This window comes from Nicotiana tabacum, chromosome 13, assembly GCF_000715075.1.
Source record: "Nicotiana tabacum cultivar K326 chromosome 13, ASM71507v2, whole genome shotgun sequence".
Taxonomy (NCBI): domain Eukaryota; kingdom Viridiplantae; phylum Streptophyta; class Magnoliopsida; order Solanales; family Solanaceae; genus Nicotiana; species Nicotiana tabacum.
Window position 1 is genome coordinate 69676201 of NC_134092.1, and position 6412 is coordinate 69682612.

The following is a 6412-nucleotide window of genomic DNA, read 5'->3' on the forward strand; positions in this document are numbered from 1 at the left end:
ATAGTAAGGTCAAAAATATGTACTTTATTAAAAATCATCATTTACCGAGCAGAAAGGAATTAATAGCATAGGAACTACGTACCATATTACTCTCAAAGAGTCATATTTACGTAGTAATTAGCATAGTAACCATACCCTATATTCTACGCGGAAGAGAAATGATTGTAAATGCTGGCGGAACTCTAATAATCAAGTACACAAAAGAGAAAAGGTGAGAAATAGAAGATGATTGTTACCTTTTTTTTTGTCCTAGGAGTAGGGGTGGCAACCGGGGGTCGAGTCAGATATGGGCGGGTCGAAAATGGGTAATGCAAAAATGAATAAATTATCCGACTCGACCCATATTTAATACGGATAAAAAACGGGTTAAACGACGGATAATATGGATATTCATATTATCCATGACTTCTTGAATATGATGACTTTTGGGAGAATTCCTAGTCTCCCAAACTTGAGAAACCCCCAATTTGAGGCTTTATAAATATAAAAATTAAACTCATTGGTTATCCATTGGTTACGCATTGGTATCTATTTTTTAAGTGTATAATATGGTTCTTATCCATATTTTACCCGTTTTTAAAAAGTTCATTATCCAACACATTTTTTAATGGATAATATGGGTGGATAACTATTTTCCTTTAACCATTTTTCCACCACTACTTAGGAGGAAGAAGTTGGAGTATATGTGTCATGATCCGGAATTCCCACCCTCGGGATCGTGATGGCGCCTAACATTTCACTTGCTAGCCAAGCCAATGTTAGCTATATTTATTAACCATTTTAACAATCCAAATCAAATGATAACAATAAAACCGAGTAGTCTGAAATAAGGTGATAGACTAATAAACGATGTAATCCAAATACAATCGCAAAAATTGGAGTCACGATTACATGAGTGTCTAGAGTACTACAGATAATAATCTGAATAAAACACAACTATTTGAATTAAAATAAATAGCAATGATAACATAGAAGGGGACTTCAGGGCTGTGGATGCCGTCCAACTATATCTCAAGTCTCCACAGGTAGCTGGATCCGGGCAATCTCACTAAGCGTTGCTGGGACCAACTCCAGTATCTGCACAAGAAGTGCAGAGTGTAGTACGAGTACAACTGACCCCATGTACTCCATAAGTGCCGAGCCTAACCTCGACGAAGTGGTGACGAGGCTAAGGCGGGTCGCTTACATTAACCTGTACACAATAATAATAATAATAATAATAATAATAATAATAATAATAATAATAATAATAATAATAATAATAATAATAATAATAATAATAATAATAATAATAATAATAATAATAATAATAATAACAGAAAAAGAAGAAATGGAAGTAAAGCAATCAACTCATGAAAACAAACTCGAAGTCCAACTACCAGAGAGCCCAAAATAACAAGTCTCATAATCTCATATCACAATACCAAGACAAATCCAACAATCACATAAAAATACCATATATACAATCCATTGTGGCGCGTAACCCGATCCCACCATATCATTATCTGTCAATATCATAATCCGTCCTTATTCTACCATTTCAATTCATTACCTTTCAATTTTCGTTGCGGCGTGCAACTCGCTCCCCAAATAATTTTAATCAACATAAACGATTCAACAACCAAATTTACAAGAATGTTCGCATCAAGAGGGTAAATGTACGAGGCAATAAAGAACCACATAATAATCAAAGAATCTCTAACAACTCGAAGTCTCAACTTCACAAATTCATCTATATCTATCAATTAAACCACTCATGCAAGGGAAATCACCTTATAGAAGGCAACAAATATTACAAACAATAAGGCAAGTAAAGCATATGACAATTTAGATATGCAAGTAAAGCAAGTAGAGACAAATAGAAAATAAGCATGGAGTCATGGAAGGGACGGATAATTTGGTACAATATTAATTAAGTAACAAGTAACAATTATGGCATAGAAGTCAAATAAAGCATGTAACAATTAAGGCATGAAGCAAGACATATCATGAAATAAGCGAAAATATGGAAATAAATATGATGACGACGTATATATACTCGTCACCTCGCATATACGCCGTCGCCCACATAATTCACATAACACATAGTTCATGGGTCTCTAATTCTCTCAAGTCAAGGTTAGACCCAACACTTACCTTACTCCGCCAATCAAGCAATCAATCAACCACGCCTTTGCCTTTCGAACAAGCCTCCAAACCAACTAGATTTAGTAAATTATCGATCAAATGATTCAAAATAAGCTTTGGAAACTACCCATTAATGAAAGAGGTTCAATTTTGATCATTTTTGAAAAAGTCAACAAAAGTCAACCCCGAGCTCGCTTGGTCAAAACCCGAGGTTCCAAAATTCGATTACCCATTCACTCTCGAGCCCGATTATGTGATTTATTTCGAAATTCGACCTCAATTTGAGGTCTAAATCTCAATTTTACAAAAATTCCCAATTCTACCTAAATTCCTTATTTCTATCATGGAAATCCTAAATTTGATGTTGAAATCTCATGAAAAGTAATGGGTAATTGAAAGGAAATAGATTAGAGTCACTTACCAATGAATTTGGGAAGAAAAGTCTCTTGGAAAATCGCCTCTAGAGTGTTTAGGATTGAGAAATAGTGTAAAATGAGCTAAGTCCCATTTTCTCCCTCTTTTACCTAACTACAGATGTCGCAATTGCGAACATCGCAAATGCGAGACAAGGGTCGCAAATGCGAACCTTGCCTCATAACACCAGAAGTCGCAATGTGACATTTAGACGCAAATGCAAACATTCCACCATCGCAAATGCGACCAGAAACTTCGCAATCGCGAAGCAGACTCAAGTGGCCTGTAATCGCAAATGCGACCACTTCCTTCGTAAAAGAGAACGGCCACAGTTCGAAAAAGCGAACCAAATTCTCGCAAATGCGAGATTCACCTAGCCCACCCATGCTCACAAATGCGAATAATTCTTCGCAAAAGCGAGGCTCACAATTGCGAGCCAGACCTCGCAAATGCGAGATCTGCAACATAACCAAAATTGGTTTTGCACCAACAATCCTTATACTAACCAAACTCATCTGAACCCCTCGGGCTCTAAACTAAACATGCACACAAGTCTAATAACATCATACGAACTTGCTCGCGTAATCAAATCACCAAAATAATATCTAAATTTACAAATCAACCCTCAAAACGAATGGAATTTCAAAGTAAACTCAAGAACAATTAGAATCACATCTAAGTGTCCGAATCATGTCAAATAAATTCCGAATTGAACCAAATTTTGCAGATAGGTTTCAAATGGTGATACAGACCTATTCCAAGTTTCAACATCAAAATTCAAACACGTTAGCTATAAAGTCAACTTACGGTCAAACTTAAAAAATTTTCAAACTTTCAAAATACTAGTTTTCGATAAAATGAGTCAAATCAATTTAGGGACCTCCAATTCAATTTCGAGTAGACGCCCATGTACAAAATCACGATACGGACCTACCGAAATCGTCAAAATACCGATCCGAGGTCATTTTCACAAAATATAGATAGTGGTCAACTCAAGTTGTTTTTAAAGCCAAAAATCATATTTTCTTCACATCTTCAAATAAAAGCTTTTCAAAAAGCGACACGGACCACGCACACAAACTAAGAAACATCAAACGAAGCTAATGGAGGTCTCGAGATACGAAATTAAGAGCTAATAATCAAAATGACCTATCGGGCCATCGCATTCTCCACCTGTAAAATAAACGTTCGCCCTCGAACGGACATAGAAAGGTACCTGGGTTGGTGAAAAGGTGTGGGAATCTATTCCGCATATCGGACTCGGACTCCCATGTAGCTGCCTCGATCGACTGGCCTCTCCACTGTACTCTAACAGAAGGATAACTCTTAGACCTCAACTTCCGGACCTGCCGCGCTAGAATGGGTACCGACTCCTCCTCGTAAGTCAGATCCTTGTTCAATTGGACTGAGCTGAAATCTAATACATGGGACGGATCACCGTGATACTTCCGGAGCATAGTAATATGGAACACCTGGTGGACTGTTAATAATCTAGGTGTCAATGCAAGCTTGTAGGCCAACTCACCAACTCTCTCAAGGATCTCAAAGGGTCCGATATACCTAGGGATCAACTTGACCTTCTTCCCGAACCTCATCACACCCTTCATGGTGAAACCCGGAGAAAAACCCTCTCTCCAACCATGAATGCAACATCACGAACTCTCCTATCAGCATAACTCTGGTGCCTAGACTTCACCATACTAATCCTATCCTGAATCATCTTGACCTTTTCCAAGGCATCCTGAACCAAATCAATACCCAACAACCGAGCCTCTCCCGGCTCAAACCAACCAACTGGCGAACGACACCACCTCCCACATAAGGCCTCATAAGGAGCCATCTGAATACTCGATTGGTAGTTATTATTGTAGGCAAACTTCGCAAGCGGCAAGAACTGATCCCAAGAACCCCCGAAATCCATAACACAGGCGCGAACCATATCCTCCAATATCTGAATGGTGCGCTCAGACTGCCCGTCCGTCTGGGGGTGAAATGATGTACTCAACTCAACCCACGTGCCTAATTCATGCTATAAGGCCCTCCAGAAATGCGATGTGAACGCGTACCCTGATCAAAAATGATGGACACTGGCACACCGTGCAGACGAACAATCTCGCGGATATAGATCTCAGTCAAATGCTATGAAGAATAGGAATCTTCCACCGGAACGAAATGCGCCAACTTGGTCAACCTATCCACAATGACCCATACTGCGTCAAATTTCTTTAAAGTTCGTGGGATCCCAACAATGAAATCTATGGTAATACGCTCCCACTTCCACTCAGGAATCTCAAGTCTCTGAAACAAACCGCCAAGCCTCTGATGCTCGTACTTCACGTGCTGTCAATTCAAACACCGAGCCACACACGCAACTATATCTATCTTCATTCTTCTCCACCAATAATGCTGCCTCAAATCCTGATACATCTTGGCGGCACCCAGATAGATGGTATACCGCGAACTTTGGGCCTCCTCAAGAATCAACTCATGAAGCCCATCCACATTGGACACACAAACCCGACCCTACATCCGCAACACCCCATCATTTCCAATAGAAGCTTTCTTGGCATCACCGTGTTGCACCGTGTCCTTAAGGACAAGCAAATGAGGGTCATCATACTGACGCTCTCTAATGCGCTCATACAAAGAAGACCGAGAAACCATGCAAGTAAGGACCCGACTAGGCTTCGAAATATCTAACCTCACGAACTGATTGGCCATGGCCTGAACATCTGATGCTAGCAGTCTCTCATCAACTAGAATAAATGCAAGGCTACCCATACTCGCCGCCTTTCTACTCAAGGCATCGGCCACCACATTGGCCTTCCCAGGATGATACAAAATGGTGATATCATAGTCTTTTAACAGCTCTAACCACCTTCGTTGCCTCAAGTTGAGATCCTTTTGCTTAAATAAGTACTGTAGACTCCGATGATCTGTGAATGCCTCACACGACACACCGTAGAGGTAATGCCTCCAAATCTTCAATGCATGAACAATCACTGCCAACTCTAAATCATGAAGAATGTAATTCTTCTCATGAACCTTCAACTGCCGAGACGCGTATGCAATCACCCTGTCATCCTACATCAATACTGCACCAAGCCCAATATGCGATGCATCACAATACATAGTATAGGATCCCAAACCCATGGATAATACCAACACCGGAGCTGTAGTCAAGGCAGTCTTGAGCTTTTGAAAGCTCAACTCACACTCATCAGACCACCTGAATGGGGCACCCTTCTGGGTCAATTTAGTCAATGGGGCTGCGATGGATGAAAACCCCTCCACGAACCAGCGATAATAACTCGCCAAACCCTGGAAGCTCCAAATCTCTGTAGCTGAAGTAGATCTAGGCCAGTTCTGAACTGTCTCAATCTTATTTGGATCCACGTTAATGCCCTCGGCAAATATAACATGTCCCAAAAAGGCAACCGAGTCCAACCGAAACTCACACTTTGAAAACTTGGCATATAACTGACTATCTCTTAGGGTCTGAAGTACTACCCAAAGATGCTGCTCATGCTCCTCTCGACTGCGGGAGTAGATCAAAATATCATCAATGAAGAGGATCATAAAGAATCCAAATAGGGCTTAAATACCAGATTCATCAAATCCATAAATGCTGCTGAGGCATTTGTCAAGCCAAATGACATCACTAGGAACGCATAATGCCCATTCCGAGTCCGAAAAGCTATCTTAGGGACATCTGATGCCCTAATCTTCAACTGATGATAGACAGATCTCAAATCAACCTTCGAAAATACTTGAATACTGATATTGACTGTGATTAACCCCAATTTTCTATTAATTTAATTGTATAAAACCAAAATCTATTTTTTGGGTCATACAGTTACTCTCAGCTTTG